This window comes from Anomalospiza imberbis, chromosome 11, assembly GCF_031753505.1.
Source record: "Anomalospiza imberbis isolate Cuckoo-Finch-1a 21T00152 chromosome 11, ASM3175350v1, whole genome shotgun sequence".
NCBI lineage: Eukaryota > Metazoa > Chordata > Aves > Passeriformes > Viduidae > Anomalospiza > Anomalospiza imberbis.
In genome coordinates this window covers 5,109,882-5,135,154 of record NC_089691.1, presented here as the reverse complement: position 1 = coordinate 5,135,154, position 25,273 = coordinate 5,109,882, and the positions used below count along the sequence as shown (strand labels likewise).

The window sequence follows — 25,273 nt, the reverse complement described above, 5'->3', positions numbered from 1 at the left end:
ACAATATCCTTTAATTCATTAAAGCAGTTTAACTCTGTCCAACCCAAACATAGGAGAAACTTTAAAAACCCATCCTTTTTTTTTCTGCTCTCTGCTCTTAAATCCCTCCTGTCACCTGAAAATCCTTTGCCTCCAGTCTGTTCAGTGGCACAATGAAGCAGCATTCACGGAATTCTGGATGCAAGCTCCACACAAAATGTGTCACAAATCTCACAGTGAATGAGTATTTGGGGACCAAATGTCAAATTGTTGATGTCAGCTGTCGGGAGGAGCTGCCCAGAGCAATGAGCCTCATTTCAGGGCAGTGGACCAGGCTCTCCAGGTACCTCTGGGAGAGGTACTTCTATCTTGCTCCAGATATATCACTATATTTTAAAACCTTAAACGTTAAGTTTTCCACCCTGTGACATTACACATTTCTAATCAACTACACATTCAGAATCCCAGTGCTATCAATCAATTTTGGAAGCCTTTTCCACTGCCTCAGGTCAAATGCAGTGCTCTCCTGGGAGTCAGAGTCTGTCAGCACAGGAAGTCTAAAATTCTCAGCATCCAGAACTCAACAAGTACCTTCAGTAGCTGCTCTTAGAAAAGCAGCCACAACACCTTCAGTCCTCCTGGCTCCTCCCCAGAATCTCTGTGACAGCTTAACTGCTTTGATTTTAATCAAAATAGCTTCTGGGAAACTGCTTCACTGTCACTGATTAATGTGGTGATTTTAAAATGGGATTTTTAGAATGGAATTTAGGGAAATTTGTAAACCTTTTCACAGCCCTGATGAAAAACCACTCTGGAGTTTGCAGCCAACCTGTTTTTGTTTGGGTTTGTTTGTTTGTTTTTAACTGATCCATATGGTTGTTATGAATATATGGTCCCTAAGATGCTGAGAAGAACATATTAATAGCTGGGAGCACATGAAAGATTAACTTTGCAGTTGTGACTATGCCCATGCATTTTCTATTTGCTGTTGTGGGAAATATTAGTGAAAAGCTGTGAGAAATAACTGCAAAAAGAAGCTGTAACTTCTGGGGGATACAGAGAATTCTCTTTTTGTGCACACCGTGGAGTTTCCTGGGCAGAAGGGATTTATGTTTGATTTTGCACAGTGAATATGCACAAATATAAATATAGATGTTCTCTACTGGGACACTTCAGGTGAGTTTAACAGCTTGAAATCAGAGCCACTTTGTGGTTAGTGAGGAATCATCATCCATGGCACAGTTACCTTCTTGTGGAAGGGGATTATTGACCTTTGTGAGGTTTGGTGGGGTTGGGACACGTGGTTGTTGCAGCACAGCTTCAGCTGATGGAAAATTGGGGTTTGGCCCTTTTGGTTTCACCTCCATGGGCTCAGTCCTGCCCTGCTCTGGCTCCTGCACTCACCTTGGAGCTGATCCAAGTCCTGCTGAAGCTTCAAGGAGCCCAGGGTGGGAACAGACTATCCAACACCTAAAGCTCTGGAATTAAGGAAATGCACCTAGAGAAGAATTTCATTCTTTAAGAACTAGGATGGAGCTGATTCTGTTAAAACTCTTCAGTGTAACAGCTGTGCTCCATCCTTCCCAGGCACAGCAGACCTTTCATAAGATCACAGGTAATTTTAGCACTGGGATTAGTACCCAGTGAATGTTCTGTGGTTAATGCACTTCCAGCTACATTTGCATTAAAAGGAAAAGCTTTAGCTCTTCATAATTTCTCTCATCCTGTTTTAATTTTTTTTTCTTAAGAGGAGTCATTATTGCAGAAAGCAAAATCAAAACTTGTGTGTTTTTGTGAACTTAAATTTGCATTTGAGCTGTTGCAACTATTGGCTTCCAGTTGGGATTTTCTTATTCCTGGAGCTGATGGAATACCAGCACACTTTGCCTGGGCAGTGACAGTGGCCCAATGGAGTAGTAGTTGAAATTAAGATCCATGAAGGAATATTTGTTGACAAAAGCAGAAAAAGAATCCCATTCCCTTCTAGTTGAGCATCACTTTCCTGCAGTTAACCCTGCAGAGAACTAGTTTGGGAAGGAAAAAAAGCAGAAATGAACAAAAGCCGAGCTTCAGGAAGACAGAAATAAAGTTTCTGTAAACCTAGCTCTCTGAAATGAATGTGTCTGAGGAGAAAACATGCTCCAGTGGTCCCACACAGAGGGCAGGGAGAGGCTACTCTGAGGAGGAGGAGGAGGAGGAGAATGTGCCACAGCTCCTGGATCTGCTTGGGTATGCTCCATGCTGTCTCCAAGAGATGCTTGCCTTCCAAACTGAAATGTTGCATGGTTTGCATTGTCAAAGAGTGTCGAAAAGGACCTGTAGAATCTGTATCCAAGCAGAAAGACTAAATGAAACAAAAATTCACACTTGTTCTCTGGTGAGATTGTTCTTGGATAAGGGAGCAGCGTGGCTCTCAGAGGTTAATTTGGATCATGAGGTTCTTTATCACCTCTGAGGGAGAAACCTGGGTGGTCAGAGACTCCAGAGAAGGAGCAAACTCTCAGCTCCCCAGGGCAGAGCTGTGCAGAGGTTAACTTTGTGATTCTGGCCGGGTCTCATCTAATGTGATAATTACCTTTGGGCCCCTTTGTGTATAGGCCTAATTCATCTTGCAAAAATAAAGTAATAATTTACCACTCAACCTCATTCTCCATGTTCCAAATAACACAGCTGTACAATAAAAATTTAGATGTTAGGAGTAGGGAATGGAGGCCAGTGTCTGGGGCAGAAGCAGTATTTGGACAGGAAAATATGCAGGAGTAGGTGGAAATTTTGCCTCAAAACAAGTCTTGCATGAGGATTTTTAGTGGTAAACTGAGATTTGCTGTGGCGAGACGTGTCCAATTCTCCAGCAAACATTTGTGGATTTCCAAAGAGGCCATGGTTCAGGCAGTATCTCCGTGCCTTTGGTGGCATTTTATGGTAGGCTTTATAAAGTTACATGTGCCGGGTTAATTTTTAGTTTTGTACTGTGGCTCAGACACACTTTGTGCAAATATGCTTTGATAGAGGCTAATATCCCCAAACTCCAACCTGAGCCAGTGTTTAGTGTATTTGAAATAGGAGTGGCACAGGTTAGTCCAGATAAAGAGGGGAATATTTAAGAATTCCCGAGGTGAGGGGGTCTGTAATTGCTACCTGGCACCTGAAGAGGAGATCTAAGTGTAGTCGATAGCTGTGTTGATGATTTCTCCATTAACTCCTGTGTGTGAGTTCTGTTTACAGCTAAATAATTGTTTATATGTAAATAAAGCTATTGCATCTTTCTTTCCCTCTGCAAGGACAGTTGCAGCTTAATTACATCTGAGAGAGATGTGTGGGGAGCTGGGGAATGTTCATCTTGTGATTAATTTTAAATTTGCTTCCTACTTATTTGCTACTTGCCACACTTAGTTGAGGGTCTTTTTTTGGTGGGTTTTTTGTTTGTTTGTGGTTTTTTTTTTTGTTTTTGTTTTTCTTTCTGCATGGAAAAATGTGCATTCTTTCCTTCTGGTTTTAATCTAATAGGTGATATTTTCATTCTTTCTGGGTAATTAATTAAGGTGAACTGTAGCCTCTTTTCCAGGCACCCGAGAGGGCTGAGATACCACTGTCACTTCTTGTTGTGCATGTTTGAACAACTGTAGAATCGCTTTAGAGCTAATCGTATTGGGGCTTTTTTTACGGTGTGAGAGAAGAGAAATCATGAATTAATCTCTTCAGCGGACCTTGGCTCCTCTCGCAGCAAAGTTTCCCTCCTGTAAATGCTCGGTATTGTGTCAGCTCCCTAGAAATGCTCATTATCACCTACACACTGGGTGTCAAGTGCTGCTTTCTAAAGAGATTAGTACCTTTTCCTCCTCCTCCTCCTCCTCCTCCCCCTCCTCCCTCCTCACGCTTGCTCAGCTAAGGAGAAGAAAATCCAAATTACAGCAGCCATCCAGGATGGAAGATGGAAAATAATGCCCTGATTTCTGCTTTGGTTACTGCTACAAGGAGAGAAATGAGAATCAGGATGTGAGTCCTCCTCAGCAGCACCTTTGTGCTGACCTAATTTCACCTGACGCCAGGAGCTTTGGCACCATCGGGCTGAGCTTTGGGTAAGGCTAGGATTTGGTTAGGGATGAGTTTTGTTAGGGCAGAGCTTTGGTTAGGGGTGAGATTTGGGTAGGACTGAGCTTTGGTTAGGGCTGAGCTTTGGTTACGGCTGAGATTTGGTTACGGCTGAGATTTGGTTAAGGCTGAGCTTTGCTTAGGGTTGAGATTTGGTTAAGGCTGAGCTTTGGTTAGGGTTGACATTTGGTTAGGGCTAAGCTTTAGGTAGGGCTGAGCTTTGGTTAAGGCTGAGATTTGGTTAGGGCTGAGATTTGGGTAGGGCTGAGCTTAGGTTACGGCTGAGATTTGGTTAGGGCTGAGCTTTGGTTAGGGCTGAGCTTTGGTTAGGGCTGAGCTTTGGGTAGGGCTGCGATTTGGTTAGGGCTGAGCTTTGGTTAGGGCTGAGATTTGGTTGGGTGTGAGATTTGGTTAGGACTGAGCTTTGGTTACGGCTGAGATTTGGTTAGGGCTGAGCTTTGGTTAGGGCTGAGCTTTGGGTAGGGCTGCGATTTGGTTAGGGCTGAGCTTTGGTTAGGGCTGAGATTTGGTTGGGTGTGAGATTTGGTTAGGACTGAGCTTTGGTTACGGCTGAGATTTGGTTAGGGCTGAACTTTAGGTAGGGCTGAGATTTGGGCAGGGCTCAGCAGAGAGGGACTTTGAGGCTTCCAAACCCTCTCTGCATACCTGGTGTGCTTCATTAGGGAAACAGGTGCTGTAAGCTAGGCAGGCAAGAAAAGCCAGGGATTTTCTCCCTCTGGGATAAGGAAGGGAAGCAAAACTGCAATGACAGTAACAATAAAATCAAATCCTAATCAAAGGGGATCTTGAACCACTAACAATTTTTTTTTCTCTTTTTCTTTGTGGCTTCTGTAATACTCCTACACCTGTGAGAAGGTTTGGCTAATTGGGCCCTTACCAGTTTTTTGCCAGCCACCTGGCAAGAACCACTCACACCTCTCTATCTGGACAGGAGTTTGGTGTCAGGACTGCCAACACCAGACAAATGCAGATTAAGCAGGAGGAAAAAGAAGGAGGAAAAATTCAATTTTCTTATTCCACAGTTGGTATTCCCTTGGACACTACCTATGCATGCAGTGAGGAAACCCAGAATGAGAAAGGAAATGGAAAAAAGTGAATAAAAACATTCCAAGCAAAACACACCTGCAACAGTAATGCCTACTTTTGTAGAACAGGAAGAATAGCAGTGTTCTTTGATTTCAACTCTGTTTACATAGGTGAAAGAGAGACAATAGAATGAGCTTTTGGAAAATAGGACATGCTGCCACATTGGGAAAGTGCAGGGAGCAGGAGGAGGAGGAGCTTTCTTTCCCATCTCTTAATTTTTTTAAAATTTCCAGCACTCAGCCTGGATCTTCCAGCTGGAGTCTGCACTGACATAGTTCTGAAGGCTTTCATGTTGTTTCTGCTTCCTGTTTAGAATCACAGGATCATTAAGGTTGAAAAAGACCTCCAAGATCATGGAGTCGAAACGCTGAGCACCACCTTGTCAGGCAGACCATGGCTCTGAGTACCACATCCAGCTGTTTCTTGAACACTTTCCTTTGAAGCAAATGACTGGGATTAAGATTCTCTGCTTCTGTCTGTTTCTGCTTTAAGCAGGCTCCTGCAGCCAGGATTGTGAGGGTTACGTTGGGATAATTCATCCTAATAACTAAAAGGCTGTGTTCCTTAGGCTGCAAGTTCAAATTCTGGTGAAACACAGTGACACCAGCAGTCTGGGCAATGGCATTTCAGCCTTTTCCATGGAGTTTCCATTTCAGAATGTTTAATGGATTAGTCCCACTCACTTTTTCTGGAGGATTTCAGGTTTTTGGAGCAGAGCTTTTCCAGCTGTGGCACTGCTGATGTGAGTTGGTGCCTATGTGCAGGCTGTGACTCTGCCTGGTGGCTTGGCCTGCTTTGATGCTGTCCCTGCAGCAGGATCCCTGTTTTCCCCCTTTATCCTGCTGGACCTTGCTGGTAGGGAGGCCACCAGTTCTGGTGGTGGGCAGCTCCTCCAGACAGGCCAGTGAGCCCTTGGGCAGAGATGCAGGCATTGCTCTGGGATTTGGGATTTGTGGAGCAAACGGGGAGCGGCTCTGGAGGTGAGAGGGAGAGGTCCCTGTTCATGGATAAGTAAAGGCAGTTTGGATGTTCTTCCCTGCAGAAAGCAGGGCTGGCAGCATTGCTGCTGATTTTCAGATTTCAAACAGATTTCAAACAGATTTCAAACATTTCAACATGGATAAAACAAACTCTTCAGAGAGAGTTTGTTACTAGGAGCTCACAGAAGACAGAAAGTGGCTCTATTAGCAAAAAAACCCTAATACTGGAGAGGTTTATGGCATTCAGGAAGCACTGCTCCTAAAGGTCTTTTCCAATCTAAATTTTTCTGTGTGTGAGGCTTTGAGGAGCTGCTCCAGGTGTGCATACAGAAGATTTACATCCATGTCACACAGAAACGATGTGTGTGTTCTGAAGACTGTTTTTGTTGTTTGGTTTGGGTTTCTTATAAGATATCCCAGCTGAAAGCTGAGGAAGCAGGAAATCAGTCTTATATCTAAAAAGATCTGGAAGCACGATTAAATTAACAGGTGTAATTTTAATGCAAGGAGGAAAGAATATGGGATGTGGAAGATAAGCCAGAAAAAGAGGAGCTGGTTCCTGGGATCAGCCAGAAGAGCTGGGACTGGGATTCCTTCAGAGCTCGGTCTTGTGTTGACTTGTATGCTTGATAAATCAATGTTGTATGATTTGACCAGAATGTATGTAGGTTAAAATCTGGGAGAAAGGTCCCCTGAACGGTTTTGAGGCTCTTCTAACCCATGAAAATAAGAGAAAGTATTGAATATTTTTAAGAACTCACAGGAAAAAGTCTGTAGTCCTTCTCAGCTCTGTGTTATGTTCAGTAAAACATGGAATATTGAATTTACTCCTCTGAATTTCTGCTGCAATGTAATAGAGTGCAATAAATTCCCCAGCGATTTGGCTGCTTAATATTTATTTTGTATTTACCCAGTAGATTTTATCTGCCTATGGAAGGCCCTCAGTACTGAGAGTTTATCAGAGTATTTAGCAATCTTCTGTTTGTCCTCGCTGCACATTTGGGAGATGATCCATCGTGGATATATTTAGGAAGTGGACACGGTGAAATTAAATCACTTGGTCAAGGTTACAGGGAGAATTTGAGATGGATGTTGAAATTAAGCCTGGATCTTCCTAGCCCTGAGCTAATCCTGTTGCAGCATGGTCACCCTCTATTTGAAATCTCTTCTGTCATCACAGGCTTGTTTGTGGTTTTGGCTGAGTTTGCTGCAGCCACAAAGTGTCTGTGGTACCCAAGGGGGGACACTGCAGGACAAGCAGCCCCTGTCCCCCTCCCCAACTGCTGGGCAGAGTGAACCCCACCTCCTGGAGGAATTCCCAGTTGTTATGCAAGTTGAGAGCTCAGCAGAGCCTCAGTTAATGGCTCAGTCTGATGGAGAGGAAGTACTCTATCCCAGGTGCCATTCCCAGAAAGGATCTTGGAGCAGGAGGAGTGGAGCTGGGCTGGGAATTCAAGGTGCTGGCCCACACCTCGGTGCCAGGCAGTGCCACCAGAGGGGTCAGTGAAGAGGGGAGGAGAAGCCTGCAGAGGTCACAAACTTGGTTTTTGAGTGTCTGCCTTGGGAACTGATCACAGAACTGGGGCAGCGTGGAGCTCAGCACAGACAAATTGCTCAGCGCTTCACTCCAGGATTTTCCAGGATGATATAACCGAGCATAAGCTGTGCTAACTCTCATTCTTTTCCAGCTAAATATACATCTCTGGAGTCTTGTGGAGCTTGAGCTGATTGTGTGGTGATGGAGAGGCAACGTTTTATGTAAGGCGTGTGTAGGAGATCTGAGAGAGATCTCCACAGGGATCATATTAGAGCCTGGAAATGTGGGATCAGTTATTTACAGCTGAAGTTTGGGGTGAGAGAGGAAGGGCTAAAGGATTTGGATCTCACTGTTATAGTATCTCCAGAGAAGTGCTCAATATCACACTTATTTGCTCAGTATAAACTAAAATTGATGCCTGATTTCATTGGGTGCCATATTTATAAAATATGGGCTATTGGTTTGAAAATTAAGTTTCTGAGTTAATTTTCAATCTTGAGGTTTCAAGCTCTTTAAAAAAAAAAAAAAAAAACTCCAGTGCTCTTTAAGGTTATCACTAAATCTTTGTAAAACTGTATTACTTTAACAGGATGCTGGTTTTGCTGTCCAACAGCAAATTTTTTAGTTCCTCTTGCTGGATGCACAAGTCAGAAATGGTGTTTTAAAATAATTACTTGGGTTGGTTCTGTGAGGCATAGAAAAATATGCCAGAATAAGGTTTATTGCCTTGTACTGGTTAAACATTCCCTTCCTAGAGATTGAAATCCCTGTCTTGCTGCTCTCGTGCTGATTCTGCAAACACACCCAGAGTCTTTCACTGCTGGAACACCAGTGCAATCACTTTCCCTATTCATGGTGCCCAAATAAACCATGTGTTTAAGTTTTCTCATAAACCAGGAGAAAAGAAGCCAGATTTTCTTACAAGTGAGGTAATCTTGCTCTTTGCAGACAGTGATTTCAGCATTTATTATTATTTTTGCCTTCCAGGAAACACAGGATCCAAAACTTGTATAAATTAAATATCCTGGTGTAGACTCTTGAATGCTATCATATTTGATTTGTATAATTCATGCTTTTCCAGTGAGTTCCTTAAAGACCATATTGAAGGATCTAAGGTGGTCCTTCATAAAACCTGGCCATCCTTCCTTCCAGGGCATTCATTGAGTTTCTTTCCTCAGGTGGTTTACATGTACCTGCTTTTACACCCATCAAAATTATATCCTCTAAGAGAAATTAATTTCTTCTTTTCTTATGACTTAATTTCTGCATAATTGTATTTAACTTAGTTTAGACTGAAAGGAAGCAAATGATGTAAAGTTCTGTTTTGTCAGATTTTTTCGTCATCCTGCAGGGAGGAAGAAGAGGCATCCCAAAGATGCTTTTCCAACTATTTTAGAGAATAGACAAAGGAAATGGTTCTTTTTAATTCCCCTGCTAACAAATGATCATTTTTTTTTTGTTGGAATTAAACTCTCCTGGACTCTGGGGAGGGCTGTGCTTGTCAGTGGCACAACGTCCGGTGACAGCAGTGAGGGGTTGGCTACACATGTGCTGTGGGATCGCTGTTTTGGGGTTTTGTGTATGAACAGCACACTTGTTTAGCTATGAAAGGGTCTTTGTGACTACCAAGGGATACCTTTTTCTCTTGGGACTAATTTCTCTGGACACTTGGAGGGCTCTGTACCTCTAGTAATTAAGAGTTGAGCTGTGGCCGTGTCCAGCACTGTGCCCAGTCCCTGTGAATCTTTTCCCAGCCAGGGCAGGGGATGCACACTCAGTTTCCTTCCCAGTGGGTGAAATTGCCTCTGGGAGCTGAGGGTGCTGTCCCTGGCCCTGTGAGTGTCCTGAGTGGGATCAGGTGCCTGGGGAAGAGCAGCCTGGGCAGCTGGGGCACGGCTCCACGGTCCCCAAGGCAATACCAGCAGGGGACACTTCAGGTGGCACCTGGGCTGTGCCAGCGCTCGGGGCACCAAGGGGGATCACTCCTTAGGGGCGACCACAGGATTTCTGTAAAACAGGGAATCAAGGGCTGACAGCTTCTCTGAAATATTTCCTGGAGAAACAATTGCCTTTTTAAAGGATAGTTGGGCTTGGCATTCAGATGTTTCTTTAGAGGATTAATTACTTGAAGATCAGTGCTAGCAGACATCATCTCAGCAGCTTCGGGAAGCTTCTCTGTGAAGCTTCTCTCCCAGTCACAGAAATTACCAAAAATTCCCTTATTTTAAAAGTAGGAAACAGAATTCCGAATGATGTTTCATTATATATTTTATTATTTTATCTCTTACACATATTATGATCTCCCATTGTTGCTCCTGAGCTGGAATTAATGAAATGGCAAGAGGGAAAAAACCTCAGTGGGATTTAATTTTGCAAATAATGTGCTGAGGGTTCTCATCACTACTTTATCTAAATATAACAGTGTGAGCATCTCTGGTGCTGGTGAATTAGAGGATGTTTGGAAGCTGCAGCAGCTCCCGGGAAACCCAATTTTCCTCTCCACAAATCGAAGTTAGGAGTATTAAATATAATTAACATGGAATATCTGTGTTTAACTGTTTTATGGAATGTAAGCACAGAACATTGAGATGTCTTCAGTGAACTAAGCCGAGGACACGATGCAGGACTGCACAATTTATTTTTATCCTCAAGGTCAAGTAACATCTTTGAGCACTGACATCAGTGTTCAAGAAATATGGTTCCATTCAAGGTTAGGAATTTCCCTGTATATATTATATATGTACACAAGTATATGCATTACTGATTATCTTTTTCCTTGGGCTTTTGAAAATAAAAGCTGTATATTTTTAGAGACTGGAATGTCTGACTTAGAGAGCAAAACTCCAAGATATGTAACAGAGGTATGAAGTTGATCTTTGTAGGACAGTGCTGTGTTAAAGAAAAAAAGGCTATTTGTATAAAGAAATGAAGGAATCCTTCTAAATATGGGAATTCCAAGAAGAAATGTAGATTAAAGTAGAATTTGTGCTTATCTGATGGTGCTGGACACTTTCAAAATTGCTGAGCTGAAATGGCAGATGAATTCTTAATGGTATTAAATTATCAGCCCATGCATAAACCACCTTGTAACACTTTAAAGAGGAGAAAAAAAAGATGCTCTCCTGGCTTTTACTGGTTTAATGTGCTTCAAACTCTCCCTCTTATCTTCCCTTTTTTGGAGTGATTTAAGCAAGCTTCACAGATTTATTTTCTCAACCTCCCAGCGAGGCTTTTGTATTTAGTCACTAGTAAATTACCTTTTTTTTCCCCCTCTTAATTATTTTCACCCATTATTCCTGTTTATGGAGATCAGGATGCATGTGGTTGATCAGGTGAGGGCAAGGAGGAGGGGAGGTTTCTGCCAGCCTCTGACAGGAGGAGGCTGTTGGGATTTTATCACTATAATCTGCTGGTTTATTACTGGACATTAAGACATCCAAAAGATTTCTTTGTAGCAAAAACCTTTCTAAGAGATCATGTCTGTGAGTTACCCCTGGAAGAGGGGGATTGTGATGTTGGTCATCCAGATGGAGAAGTTCTGGATGAGGCCCTGAGTTCTGGGCTCTGGAATTTGCCTGCTGGTCCTGGAGCACTTCCTGGTGGTCCCTGTAGCCCTGTGGAGGGGAATTTGGCTGGGTTTGGGATTGGAGCTGACAAATGACCCCCAGTGAAATAAATAACCAGACTTTTATTTCCCCTGTACAATGCTGCATCCTGTTCTCAGTGCCTAAAACAAATTGTTGCTGGTGCAGAAAAGAACAATTCTGGCTCTGAAGAAAGGGAGGTAAAAATGCAGTCAATAAATCTCTCCAGGTGTAATTAGGATATCAGTCAAACCTCCCAGGTTGTGCTCTCTGGTAGGTTAGACCTGGCTGTGACCCAGCCACGTCCAGGAGTTGTGTTTAGTGCTCCTTGAGGGTCCCTCCCAGGATCTTCTGTGATTCTACAGAGTAATGACTGGTTCTGGGTCCTTCTGCTTGGTCGTTTGGTTCTTGCATTTCCTGGCTCCTTTATGGGGGATAGGACAGGTATTACTGTCCATTGTCTGCCCCTAAATCCTTTCTTGGCACATTTCGACCAAACTAAATGAGTTTTGGTGGGGTTTTTTGTTTTGTTTGTTTGGTTTTGTTTTTTTTTTTTAACTCTTCCTAAAGGAATGGAACCCTTCCTCTCAGTGAGGAATCTGCAGCCCATCAGTGTTGTTGGAGAAGGACATTTTTAAAATAATGGACAGTTTGAGGGGTTATTTAGCTAAGGGAAATACTATAAAATGTGTCAATTTTGTTTGGATGTTTGATTATTCTAGACTAGATATTGGTGGGGGTTTTCCTCCAATAATTTTTGTTCACATGTTCACTATTCTGCGCTGGACAGACTCTTTTACTCTACAGTAATGTTTTGGCAAGCCCTAAGCTCAATTGCTTCAAAAAGTTCTGATATTTTGGCAAAATGTTCATAACTATTGTTTCATAGTGTTGCATCTGGGGTTAAGGAACAGCTCATGGATCTTCAGGACATGGCTCAATCTGGAAGCCAAGCCTGACACCCACCTAATTTTCATTTAGAGTGTATTTTTATTTCCTATACCAACTATATTTATTGCAATAACATTTGGGTCTTGTATTTTGTTTAATATTTAATACTGTGAATAAGCATTTTTGTGCAAATTATATGTTACACCTCTAAGTAAATTTTCTATAGCAATAATTCTTGAAGCTTTCTTATTGTAAAGCTCATTCTTTGCTGAAGAATTTGAACATTTATTTCAAATCTAGATATAATTGTGAATACAAATTCTGAGTTCTTATAGGATAATATTTATATCTAAAAGCCACAAACAGCCATTGTGATAATTTCAGATCAGGTTTGACTCTATAGTTGCTTGAACCCTAGCATTGGCTTTTGTGAGAGTTTTTTCCAGATGTTCCAGTGGGGTTGAAAGGACTGATTTATTGAAGTTCACGCATTTTTTGTTTGTTTTGGCTGAAGTGGAGCCATTCTGTCAAATGCTGCCATGCAGGGAAGGACAGGACTGGTGTGAAACATTTTGGGCTGTACCTGTATGTTCCAGCCAACACCAGTGAACCCTTCCAAGGCCCTGGGACCAGTCTGAGTTCCCACACAAGTGGGGTGGCACTGCCAGCCCGGGTGACATCAGCAGCACAAAGTGAAAACAAAGGTTTTGCTAAGCTGGAGGTTGTGGCACAGAGAAGGACATTTGAGGTTCTTAGTGATTTGTGTGATGGGTGAGCTCCAGTTCCTCCTTCACCCAGAGGAGCACCAAGATCTGCGTGGCTTTGTGGCCCTGCAGCGAGGAGAGCCCCTGGTGCTGGGCTGAGATTCCTGGGTGGCCCTGAGATTCCCAGGATGGAGCTCTGGGCTGTGGGGACACCCTCTGCAGGAGCTGGCTCTGGGGTGGCCCTGAGATTCCCGGGATGGGGCTCCAGGCCCCTGGGGGCTGCCCGTGTGTGCGCGTTCCTCAGGCAGGATGATCAGCAGGGCACAGATACCCACGGCTTAGCAAAGCTTTACGGGTCAGACTGCTTTGCCCACTAAGCTAAACATAGCCTTTTATCTCATTATATTGGGAAAACCCTCTCCTTAACACGAGGCAATCGCTGCAGATGATTAATTACTAGGAAATGTGTATGGGAGTTGGATTGTTTGCTGAGATATCAGAAGTTCTTTTTTCATAGTTTGTTAAAATTCTGTTCTACCTTTCAAATTGTTGAGTGATTGAACCTCGTCCCACTGTTGTTTCCCTTTGTGTTAATAATTTGCCTTTATTAGAGTAATAAATAAGGCTGATCCAGGCTTCCATTCGGAGCTATTTCACAAAAATGCTACAATGGGAGCTACTGTGTCAGTTAATGAGATTTACAGTCAGGAGATCCAGGTATGTAGGAAAAGTCCATATGCTGAAGGATGAAAGCTTTAAGTTCTGAAAGGAGCAGGCAGTTCCTTAATGATATTAATAACAGTCCATATTTGTAATTTAATTCTCTGTTATTATTTCTTCCTGTCTGATCTGAACTATGACTGGAAGGGTCGAGCAGTTTCAGTAGAACAATGGTGGGTTTCTTCTTTCAGGTGCACTCCAAGGTCATGGTGTGACCTGGCTGTGTAAAGGGGGTACTTGAGCTTCACATCTACACCACAGTCACACACAGTTTCATGGCAAAGGATGCTCCTTCAAACACATCCTGCTGGGGATATTCTTTCCAAATGGAAGAGAAGTGGTTTCCTGTACAGAAGTTTAGCAAATAAGAAGGAAAAACAACTTTTAGAACATTGTGGTAGTATTTGGCATCAGTGATATCAGAAGAAGGTACTGAACCAAAATTCTGATTCCAAACTGGTTTTTTTTTCTGGGAGAATAGTTTTGATGCAATAGAAGGATGACCCCATGTAACCCATCTTCTTGTGCAAAGTTTCACCCCTATTTCCAAACATCCTTCAAAATCAGGTTGTCTGAAATCTGCAGTTTGATATGAGCTGATGTAACCCCCTATAAATTGTACAATCCTATAATTTGAGTTTAATTGATTTTGGATTACATTTTTAATCTCCATCAGGACCAGCGATATGAGGCTGCAGGGGCAGAGTAATATTCCCTTCCAGAGCACAGGGAATGGAATTCCTGTGGTGGAAACCACAAAGGACTGGAATCTCCCTCCCAGTATCACTGTATTATGTTAAGTAGACAGATTAATGCTGGAAGGCTGTTGGCACAAATTCTGTTTTGAGAATTGGCAGTTTCTGTGGGTTTAAATGCCCACAGAATGAAGGGGGGGATTCCTTTGCTGCCTATCCACAGTTCCCAGAAGTTGTGGCACGCTCACAAGGTTGCTCTTCAAAGCTCTTGTCAGGTCACTCTATTGGCTGGTCTAGGATTTGTTCTGAGTGTCAACAAATATTTCCTCTCATCTGCATGTGAGATGGCAGATTCTGTCTGTAAGCCAAGTGGGTTGAATGCTGATATAAGACAGGTTTTGTGTTCTTAGGCCTGTCTTAGGCTGTTGAGAAGCTGATTTCAGTAGTGGATTCAGGTTCAGATATTGCAGGTCCTCACTCTGGCCAGGGCAGATCCCTTTGGAGGATGCTGCTAAGATTCTTCTCTGTCTTTGCTGTGCTTAGGCTGTGGCAGTGAGCCAGGTTTACTTAAGCTCCACTGGGAAGCTCAGGCTAATTAATGCTTCTTCCTCAGTTTTTTGGTTTTTTGTTGTTGTTGTTGCAAGAGCCTAAAGATTTCTCTTACTGCTTGGGTGATCCTGGGAGCCTGGTGTTGTTTTCTGAGCTTTAAACCTGTGGCAAGGAGGGGACAGCAATGGCAGCCCAGCCTTGCAGGCACCTGCTCTTTGTGGGCATGGCTTTTAGATGGTGAAAGAAGAAAAACTGGGATATTTGTAGATATCAGATGGTGGAGATTGAAGGAGAGGGGGGAACTGCAGTTCTGGCTGGCTAGTAGTTTTCTTTCAGATATTGAGAAAGTTGGGATGCTGCTCAAGGAAGTGAGCTGATTGGAGCTGCAATAATTTATCAGTCAGAGCAAGTGGCAATTTGTACAGGAAAATAAATGTGGCAGATAAAATAAAGAGTTCAAGGCAACTGTGAGCTTCTGAGGTTTAAATCATGCAGCGGATGGTTGTGCTTGGGTAGGAGCTCTGGGACTCTCCCAACCCAAGCCCTGTGCCTGGATTAGCTCCAGAACTTCTCCCAGCACAGCCAGGTGTGCCCAACACCTTCCCACAAGGGCAGGGAAGGGTTAACCAAGCAACCAGCTCCGAAGAGCTGTAATTTAAACTCGGGAATACACTGACTTTATAGTTAGGGAAATTGAAGCACAGTGGGATCAAGTGACCTACTAACATCTCCCAGTCAGGAAACAGCAGGGCAAGTCCTTGAGTGTGACTGTTCTGAGGTCCCTCTCCTCCACTCCTTTTATTAGGTCGTGCTGCTTCCCAGGATAACAACATGTTTGCACAGTTTGGGAGCACAAGCTGTTTCCTTGCAGAAATATTACTGCTTTGTGTTCCCAAACTGGAGAGACACCGAATCTGAAAACAGATTTAATTCTTGTTTTGAAAAACGTAGCAAATGAGGTTTAAAAATATGAGATGCTGCCAGTCTGCTGTTCTAGTTTAAGTATCTGGGTTGTGATTCGGAAAATATTAGAAATCTGCTGCTGCTTTCCAGTGCCGTTCCTCTGATTAGACAACCTCACTGGAAAGGAGGTCTTGGTCCCCAGGATCCTGAAAGAGGAATTAAAATTATGTTCCTGTGGTTCCTGTCATTAATTATCTCATAAAGACCTTGAAATGTGCTCCTGATGTCTATCACCAGCACATACGGAATTAAAATTTTCTCCAAAGAGATTAGGTAGGCTCTTTTGCCCCCGAATATAAATTGTCAGTTGAAGTTTTACTGGGGAAACAATCTTTTCAAGTTGCAGTTCGAGCTCAACAGCGAAAGTCTCATTCCTTCTATATCCCGTAAGCGTTGTCGTGTTTTTTAAACTTACTCCCAAAGAGCATCTTTCTATTTTCCATTCCATTTTTCTGCTCCATTTCCGCTCCTTGCCCCCAAGTTAAGGTGTTAAATTGTTTTTCTGTCAGAGCTAAAAAACATGCTGCTGGATGCTTTAATAGGCATGAAGATGTGCTGACAAACCCTCATTTCAGACGGTGTCTTGCTTTGCAGGGCTTTGCTATTAAATTTGATGATGAAATATCTCAAAAAAGCACCAGCCAATGTTGCAGCCATTTTGAGCTGCACGTGCTGGAAGCCGGGTTGGAAAATGTTACTATTTTCACAGTTGTGTCCAAAAAGTAATAATTATAAACCCCCCAACCCTTTAAAATCTGAGCTCAGAGTGTTCCTAGAGGTGCTGTTTACTGGCTGGCCCATTTCTGAGAGTGGAATTGCTGGTTTTAGCTCTGGTTGGAGGGTACCTGCTGTGGGTAGCAGGTATTCCCTGGGATTGTAGTCTTGTAATTTTGAGGGCAGTGAGCAGGTGTCAGCCTGGAACCAGAGAACTCCTGGCCCTGTCCCAGCAGTGCTGGGGCTCAGGTTTGGGCCATTTCTGAAGAGTTTTCACTTGGGAGCTTCAAATGAGGGCAAACATGAGGTTGCCTCTTTATTCTGAGCTCCTTGATGCACACCCAGGGCAGGCTCCAGCATGTGCACAAATCCAAGGCTTGGGAGCTCAGCTCCCACTCCAGGGTTTGCATCCTCTAGGATGGAGATCAGCATTAATGCTTGGCTTGGCTGCAGGATGGCAGCGTTGTGGTGGAGGTAGAACCAACACAACCCTGTGAGCAGGCTCCAAAGAAACCTCCCCAAACCTTCCTGGCTTGTCTGTCTCCCCACGTGCTCTGGGGCTTTGGAGGCTTACGGTGAGTGAGCACTGGGAATATCCATGTGCAAAGTTGGTTGGATTTGGTATATAATGAAATGTTCAAACTGAGGTTTTTTTTTCCCCTTTTGAACTTTTTTTTTGGTAATTTTTCTCCTCCTCTTATTCCCTTGTCTATTCTGTTAATTAAAAATAAGAATTAGAGTTCTTTCTGATATAGACCTTATGGTTCTGTCTCTGGCCTGAAGTTTCTGTAGTATGACACAAAGCCTTTCAGAGCAGCACTCCTCAAACTGGCAACAGCCAAATGTGTGGAACAAGTTTTTTATGCTGTGCTGAATTTCTTTAAGCTAGTCCTCTCTTCCTTCAGGAAAGACGGAGTAATAAAAAAGTCTTCTTTAATATATTTTGGTACTGTGTCAATCAACCTTCTCTATTGCTTTTCAAATGATCTTCAAAATTTCTATCAAAAAAATGAATGTCAGTAGCCAGATAATTGCAGATGTCTCAGTATCTTCCTGCTTTTCTGACAGAGCAGTAGAGGTCACCAACATTTATGGGTCTGGGACCTCAGCACAAGACATTTAACTGGAGCACTGCTTTGTTCAGTGCTAGGATTCAGTTTGAACTGCACTGCAAACTCCTCACAGCTGCAGTTTGTACTGAAAACTTGTTCTGAAAAGGGGACACGTCTCTTTGCTTAATATAACCCAAAGTCACTGCATCTGGTGTCCTGGCATGCATGTAATTGCCTGTAGCTTCCTAATCATAAAGGCAGTCTCACATGAGAAAATTCTGCATTGATCCTAGTCCTGATTTACATTTTACTTCGTTAAGAAAAAATTGATCAGCATAGATAAAACTCCTGATCAATGATCCCAGCACTTTTTTTTTTTTTTTTTTGAAATAGCTTCCATTTTGGTGCAGTGCAGACTTTTGGTTTAACTGGCTGAATTGATATTCTGAGCAGCGAGTAAGGCAGGATGACAGAGCATCAGCACAGCTACTCCTGCTATTGCTCAGAGAGGTGCTCCTGCCCACCCTGGCCAAGGCACAGGCAAGCCATGAGCCACTGCTGTCCTAGGATGCTACAGAATACATCCCAACTTTTATCTGTGCTGTTTTACAAATTCTTCACCAAAAAAAAAAAAAAAAAGTATTTTCTTGTGTTCGGTCTCAGGATTGAATGGTTTGAGGTAGGGAATTTGAAGTTGTAGTTTGGACATTGTACATGCACTGATGACAGTTTCCTTTCAAAAAATTAAACTATTACACAGAAAATGTTCTGCTTTTCAAAGGACTGATATCTCTGTCTTATTTTTGGTGTTTGTGTTTGTTTTGCACTGCCATAACACAGTATTCCATTGGAAAAGCCTTTTACATTTCTGAATCCTCTGTGTGCTAATAATTCAAAATAGCAGACACATCATAACAACTCAGAAGGGATGGTGAGAAGCTGTAGATAAAATGCAGTGATTCCCCAAAGTGCAGGCTGTAAGGAAGAGGAAGAGAAGGGCAGAGAGCTGCTCTGGCATGTGTGTGTGGTTTTACAGCACATGCTGATGTGACCAGATCAGATTAAACGGGGATATTTCACTGTTCCTCCTGTACGGGTTTGGATTTCTGGCAGGCATGGCAGGGGCACAAACACAACACAAACCCCATAGCGCTGCATGGCGCTTTTTTTTTTTTTTTTTTTTTCCTATTTTCCTTAGAATCCCCATTGTTCTTACATAAACAGAAAGAGCAGGGGAGGGCGAGCGAGCGAGCCGGATCTTTGCAGAGGGTGATTATGAAGTAATTTGCAGCACGGACACGCCGCCGTGCCGGGCTGTCATCAGCGGGCACAGCCCGAGCCTCGCCGGGCACTGCGGGCTCCAGCCCCGCCGCATCCTGCGCCTGCTCGGGGGTGCCGGGGATGCGCCGCTCCCCGCGCTCCCCGCGCCCCTTTCCTCCACAACCTTCCATCCCCCCCCTTGCCTCCTCCAGCGACAGTGATAGGACTTGACAGCCCTTGTCCTTGAAGGTTTCTCCCGTTTCTGAGTAAGTGGCATATTCCTGGTCGCTTGCCATCTTCCGTTTTTGTCATTATCCCAGGGGAAGCATTAAAAAAATCGCAAACAACAAACATGGTGGTTCAGTCCATATTTTTTTTTTTCTTTTTTTTTTTTTTTTTGGTTCCTTCCCCCCGTCCCCGCGGCGGCTGCGGGGTGTCCCCGCGGTGCGGTGCGGCGCGGTGGCCCCGCGGTGGCGGTGCGGGGATGCTGCGGGCGCAGCGCGCTGCCTCCCCGGCCGGCGCTGCCGCGGTGGTACGGTCTGCAGAGCGGCTCCGCGGCCGCTGCGCGCCTGCCCGCGCCCATGCCGAGCCCTGAGCCCTCCGCCCGCTAGCCGGGAGCAGGTTGCGCTGGGGAGGATGTCTTAGCCAAGTAAGTAGCGACATCCACAGCATGAGAGCAATCATGATGGTGGTGGCGGTGATGATGGTGATAATAAAAAAAAAAAAAAAAAAAAAAAAATTCTTTCCCCTTTCCGTTCCTGAGCTCGTTTATTTGGCATTTTGCTGCCGGGGAAGGCGCGAGCTGATGGGAAGATGGTGTGGGGACTGGGGCTGAGTGATGCATTAGGTTTTGGTTCGTGCCCTGGGAATCTCTGCAAAGGTAATGCTGCGACTCGTGTAGATTATTCTGTAAGGTCAAAGAGAAACTGCATAGCTAAAAGGCTCTCTTGCATCAGAAAGCGTTTGCTGGGCTTCGGTAGGTTGAGAATTCAGCATGTTCTTATTTTTGAAACGTATGGGCTTGATTTTGATTAAATCAGTTCTTTAGTGATGAGGAAAACACGTGGATGGGATTTTGCTTTTATCATTGCTGGTAAGAATCGGATGTGCCTTTTTTTTCTTTCAGAAGCTCACGTTTCACTAAAATGTGAGCAGTACACTTTGACTGTTCTATTTTTCTACTTTAATGTTCTCTTATGATAGGCAAAGCTATTTCATGTTAGAAAAATCTGTAATCTTCAGCTGGGTTCCTTTATAGAGCTGTTTATAGTTTTTCAGCGCGTTTGTTTGAAAGTAAAGGGCATGCAGGTTAAAACCCCCAAGCATTGCCTTTGTATTGAGACGGACTAGAAAATAATGTGGAAGAAACCGGGAATTTTCTGTAATTCCTTCTTACCATGCATGGTGTTTCCTGTGGGAAGATGGGGAAAGGCTTTCCTGAGGTGTATGGTATAATAATTAAGACTTCTGACAGATAGACTTTCATTTTCATTTATTTATTTACTTAATCAAAAGAAGAATCAGCTCCAAATCCACGGAACGCTGCATGGAAAAAGCTTTTGGCTGTTCATGAGGCATCCAACGCTTTAAGAGAAAAGCTAAGATTACGGGAGTCATTTCCGATTATGTAAAGGGAGATTCTGTGCGTTTGATCCGTGCCTGCGGCGCTGGCAGCTCCTGTGCCCCGCGCTCCGCCAGCGCCGAGCTCTGCCCCAGCCTCCCCACTGCTGACTATCCTGACACTGCTTGTCCTGTCCGAGCTGGGGCACTTCCCTGAGCCTCGCACGGCGCTCCCAGGGCTGCCGAGGCCATGGCTGTGGGCAGTGCTGGCGCTCCCAGGCAGCCACGAGCAGATGCTTAGCCCGGTGCTCCCCGTTCCTTCTGCAAGGTGAGTGTTGAAGGGGCTCAAAGGGAATGGCTCTGCTTTCGCGTTCCTTTGACATCCATGCTCCTCAGGGTTTCTGGTCTTTGACCCCCTGATTGCTTTCTGTTGTGGGGCTGGGGAAGGATTGCGGGTTTATTACACAAGTTGGGATGTCTGGAGGAGAGCTGGCACGTTTAACGCGGGAGAATCGCGCTTTTATTGCTGGGGTTTGAGGTTGATGTTAGATATTTGTGGTATGAAATTGATAACGGGGGGGTTTGTTAGTATTTGCTTAGAGAAGGGATTACAGACTGACTTCATAGTCCACATGTTTTTTTTTACTGCTGAGATGCATTCCTGATTAGCATTTAATTTGTGAGAGGTCATCCATATGCATGACTGGCTCTTGTACCTTGCTCTGGAATAGCTGTTTGACTCAGGTATCCAGCAGGTCTTTGATCACAGACAGCTTTTACTTTGTTCATGCTACTCTCATTTTAATCCAAATTGCTACCTGTGAAGAGGTGGTTCACATTTTCCCTGTAGTGCTGGTAAAATGAGTAAGTTTGTGAATAAGGCAGTAAAATAAGGCTTGTAGATAAGTTGTGTAGAGCAATGCAGCATGAAGGTTTTTCTCTTTTATTTATTTATTTTTCTCTGTCTGCCCCCTTTGCATCCTTTTTGTATTTCTGTCTTCATTTCTATAGAGAATTGATTTTGGCCCGCGTCAATGCTAAATATACATTCATTTTCAAGGAAAAGGTCAATTTTCTTCTCTGCTGCAAATCAAAACGGCATGATATCCCTCATGCTTTCTGCACATATAAAAAGGTGGCATGCATGTATATTGGAACAGCTTGGAAGAGTTTCATGCTTCCCAGCAGGATTCCAGGTTGCAGAAGACATGGTAATGATGAACTAGGTATCATACTGTTCTTCTAAGAGCTGCCGTGAAGTCACTTTTGTGAGTGCTTTTTTCCTTTTACATTTCATACCATGTAGCTAGGAAACAGCTTGGAAAGATTTTCTTTCCCCTCTTCATCTTCCTCCAGCATTTAAAATGTATAGCTTATCTTTCCCAGTGCTGTTGGATTAGGGATGCAACATTTTTTGAATCCTACTAAATATATATTTATATATATCTTCCTGTAGGAATACAGCAACTGTGAGCATATATCCTGCTAACTATGAAAATGTTAAAAGTGTTATTGCTTTTTTAAATTTTTCTTTCATTTTCATCCTTGAGTTCAAATTGTCAAATGCCAGTTGTGTACATAGTAATTCCTTGTTACATTTTGGAATTAATGTTGAAGCCTTGACCTTGTAACTCCCTCTCCCACTCACTGAGAGCCCATTGCACTGCAGTAGGACTCCAGCAGTGGGGGTTCTCTAAATGGATCCCACCTCCTTTAAGAAATGGAAATACTTTTACAGCTTGCACATAAAAATCATGTTCTGAAGGGAAGAAAGTGGTTCATTTGATTAACCTGACTGGGAAACCTTGTGGAGAATAAGCTGCCTTTTGCCAGGTTTTTTCATTCTGTTTTCAAGGAGACACAATGAAGGATGTGGAATTTAGCAAGTACTGCTCTGATTAATTACGTTCAGATTATACATTATCTGATCAAATGTCAGCCTCCCCCCCCATGGTTAAAACCACACATTTCTGATTAATTCTAACGTGCCAGTTGAAAAAGGGGTTAAAAAAGCCAAAAACCAACAGCTAAGGATTCGCGAGGTGTTTTTGTTTAATTTAGATATTAAAAGATGATGCTAAAGCTTCAGCCAGCCCCTCTGTGGGATCCTTCTCGTGCTGAGGCAGGCAGGGAGCGATGACTCTGCTCTGAATGGAGCCTCCCCGGCGCTGCTGGTGGAGCAACAGAGCTCCCTCCGTGGGTGCCGGGATAGCTCCGGAGCCTCTGCAGCCCCTGCAGTCCGGGCTGGCACCCGGGCAGCCTCAGCCCCGCCGCCCTGGACCGTGCCCAGCAGGGATGCTCCACGGGATCCATCCTTCCCCAGCTCCCGAGCCGTGCTCCAAGGTAATAGATCCTTAGTGGAGCAGTTGCATAAGAGAACAGTCTTTCTCTCTAGGTAGGTTATGCTCCGCATGCTGGATGGTTTTTTGTGTGCCGATAGAGATAAATAAAGGGCGTTGTGGAGGTTATATAAATGTATAGGCTTTAATTTCATCCGTAAAACAACGGAGAGGGTCAGTAGCGTTTTATTGTAATCTTTATTTGAAAGTTCAGTGCCCTTTTGTAGGAAATGGAAGCATACGGTACAATTTTAAGAGCTCTAGGGTTCTTAGTTGAAGTTTTACTCATGTTTAGGTTAAAAAGTGTGGTTTTACTGTTGTATTTTTGATAAATAACCTTGGCTTTTGCATTAAACATGGAGATTTGCAGTTGAAGAAGAAGAACCAATGTATAAGAGAAGCGTTAGGAATGAGGCGTATTTTAATAAATTTAAGAGGCTGTTAGCTCTGTAACAGAAAGGATGTGTTCCCTCTGAACACTGCAGATGAGTGAAACATGGAGCCTCGGAAGGGATGTGGAATTCCTGCTTAGGTACCAGAGTTGGCAGAGTTGGGAAATGGTAACCAAGTTATGAGCAAGTTCATCCTGCTGGTAACATGTTTTTCCTCGTCTTTAAAAATATTCATGGCACAGTTAAAGCATCTGAAGGCTGTGCACCAGGCTCTCAGAGAATCTTAGAAACAGTTAATGGGAAAAGCTAGAAGAGGATCAGCAGTAATACTGTGATTCCTATGGAAGAGTTTGTGCATGTTTTTACCTTTTGTCTCCTTTGCCCACATGGTGAAGGTGAAATGGCTGGAGAAAGCAGCTGATTTCAGAGGCACAGAATAGTTGAGGTTAGCAGGTACCTCTGGAGATGGTCCAGCCCAACCCCTCCTGCCCCAAGTGGAGTCACCTATAGCAGGGCAATGTCCAGTCAGGTTTCCAGTATTCCCAAGGATGGAGACTTCCCAACCTCGCTGGGCCACCTGTGCCAGTGTTTGGCCACCCTCACAGCTTTTGACCTTTAAATGGAATTTTCTACCTTTGCTCTCCTTGCCTTTTTGCCTCTTACCAGACACCATTGAGAAGAGTCTGGCTCCATCTTCCTCACTTTCTCCCATCAGCTGTTTATTGATAAAGTCCCCTTGAGTCTTCTGCTCTCCTGGCTGAGCAGTCCGTTTTCTGAACCTCCTACCTGCATGTCAGGTGCTCCAGTCCTTCCCTCCCCTCTGCAGGCCTTTGGAGGACTCTCTCCAGGAGGTCCAGGTCTCATTTGTCTGGGCAGCCCAGCCCAGGTGGGAGCACTGGGATGTCCCAGAGTGCTGGTGGGAAGGGAAGCAGCCCTGTGCTGTGAGGACACTCTGCTGGCTCCTGCTCAGCTTCGGGTCCAACAGGAACCCCAAGGCCTTTTCTGCAGAGCTGCTTCCCAGCCAGCTGGCCCCCAGCCTGGCCTGCCTCAGGGGCACAAGTTTGCCTTTCCCTTTGTTGGCCATCCTGGGATTCCTCTTGGCCCGTGGCTCCCTCTGAGAGGCAGCTCATCCATCTGGTGGCACAACCACACCTCCCCATTTGCCCACTCTGTGCCCCTGCACAGGGTGCCCTGTTCCTTCATCCAGGCCATTAATAAAACACTTGGCTATTGCATCAAAAGAAATCCCTTGGAAGGAGAGGATTAGAGCTGGAACTGCAATTTCAAGATTTAGCCCAGAACTGAAGTGCCGTGTTATTAAAAAATGCCAAGAATTGGTCAATATTCTGAATACGTTTATGGTTGAGAGCATGGAATTTGCAATATTGAATGCCCAATGCATTGCATCAGCATCCCAGGGTTTGAGGATGAAACAGGAAAATCAGTGATTCAGATTTACTGAGAGCTTATTTTATATATTAAAGAATGAAGACTCACAGCTGATGAAGTAATTTCAATTGATAATTTCATTCGCTGCATTTCAATTAAAGTGAGTTAAAAATAAAACCATATGAAATGAATTAAAAATAAAATGAGATTTAGTCCAATCTGATTTGGATCTTGCTGAAAAATCTGTCGCACAGAATGAGGAAACAGGATAGGGAAGATGCTTATCTGTGGGATGTTGGGCAAAGAGCTATTTCTGTAGTTCTCGCCTGTCCAGTTCACTGACCTTCCCAGCTCCTGACCTCTGGAAATTAGTTGGGCATTTGGAGAAAATGACACTCCTCATACACATGCTCCATCTGAGGAGATTTTTACTTAGACAAGAGCTGTCTTAGTCTGATAAGTTATCTTCTGTGCTTTGGTTTGGATTGTGTTCCACAGTGTAAATCCGTGCAGACTTTGGACCGCAGTTCAGGGTGAGACACAGCATTTTAAACGGGATTTGGGATTTGGGATTCCTCCTTCTGCATCCTCCAGCTAAAGTCTCATATGACAATTCCCACCAGCTGTCACTGGTGAGGCAGGGAATGACAGCCCATGCTGGGATGGGGTGATGGAGTTTATTCAAGATCCAATAAGTTTTGGGCTTTTACCCTGCTTGATCTCACACAGGCTGTCCCAGGCATCCCCTGGCTTTTGTCTCCATGCA

At 43.9% G+C, this 25,273-nt stretch overlaps 1 protein-coding gene across 14 annotated transcripts in view; it reads left to right on the top strand.

Annotated features, from left to right (window-relative positions):
* Window positions 1-25,273, top strand: part of ATP2B2 (ATPase plasma membrane Ca2+ transporting 2) — a 394,438-nt gene that overhangs the window by 151,192 nt on the left and 217,973 nt on the right. Inside the window, exon 1 of one of the 14 annotated variants that reach the window (XM_068201527.1) lies at window positions 18,932-19,093. The exons of 9 other annotated variants lie outside the window; for them this stretch is intronic. The gene's annotated coding sequence lies outside the window, so the exon portion shown is untranslated. Of the gene's footprint in view, window positions 1-18,931; window positions 19,094-19,326; window positions 19,477-19,559; window positions 19,708-20,560; window positions 20,716-25,273 lie in introns of those variants that run through there. 4 more of the 14 variants (XM_068201523.1, XM_068201525.1, XM_068201534.1 and 1 more) reach the window with 4 other exon arrangements.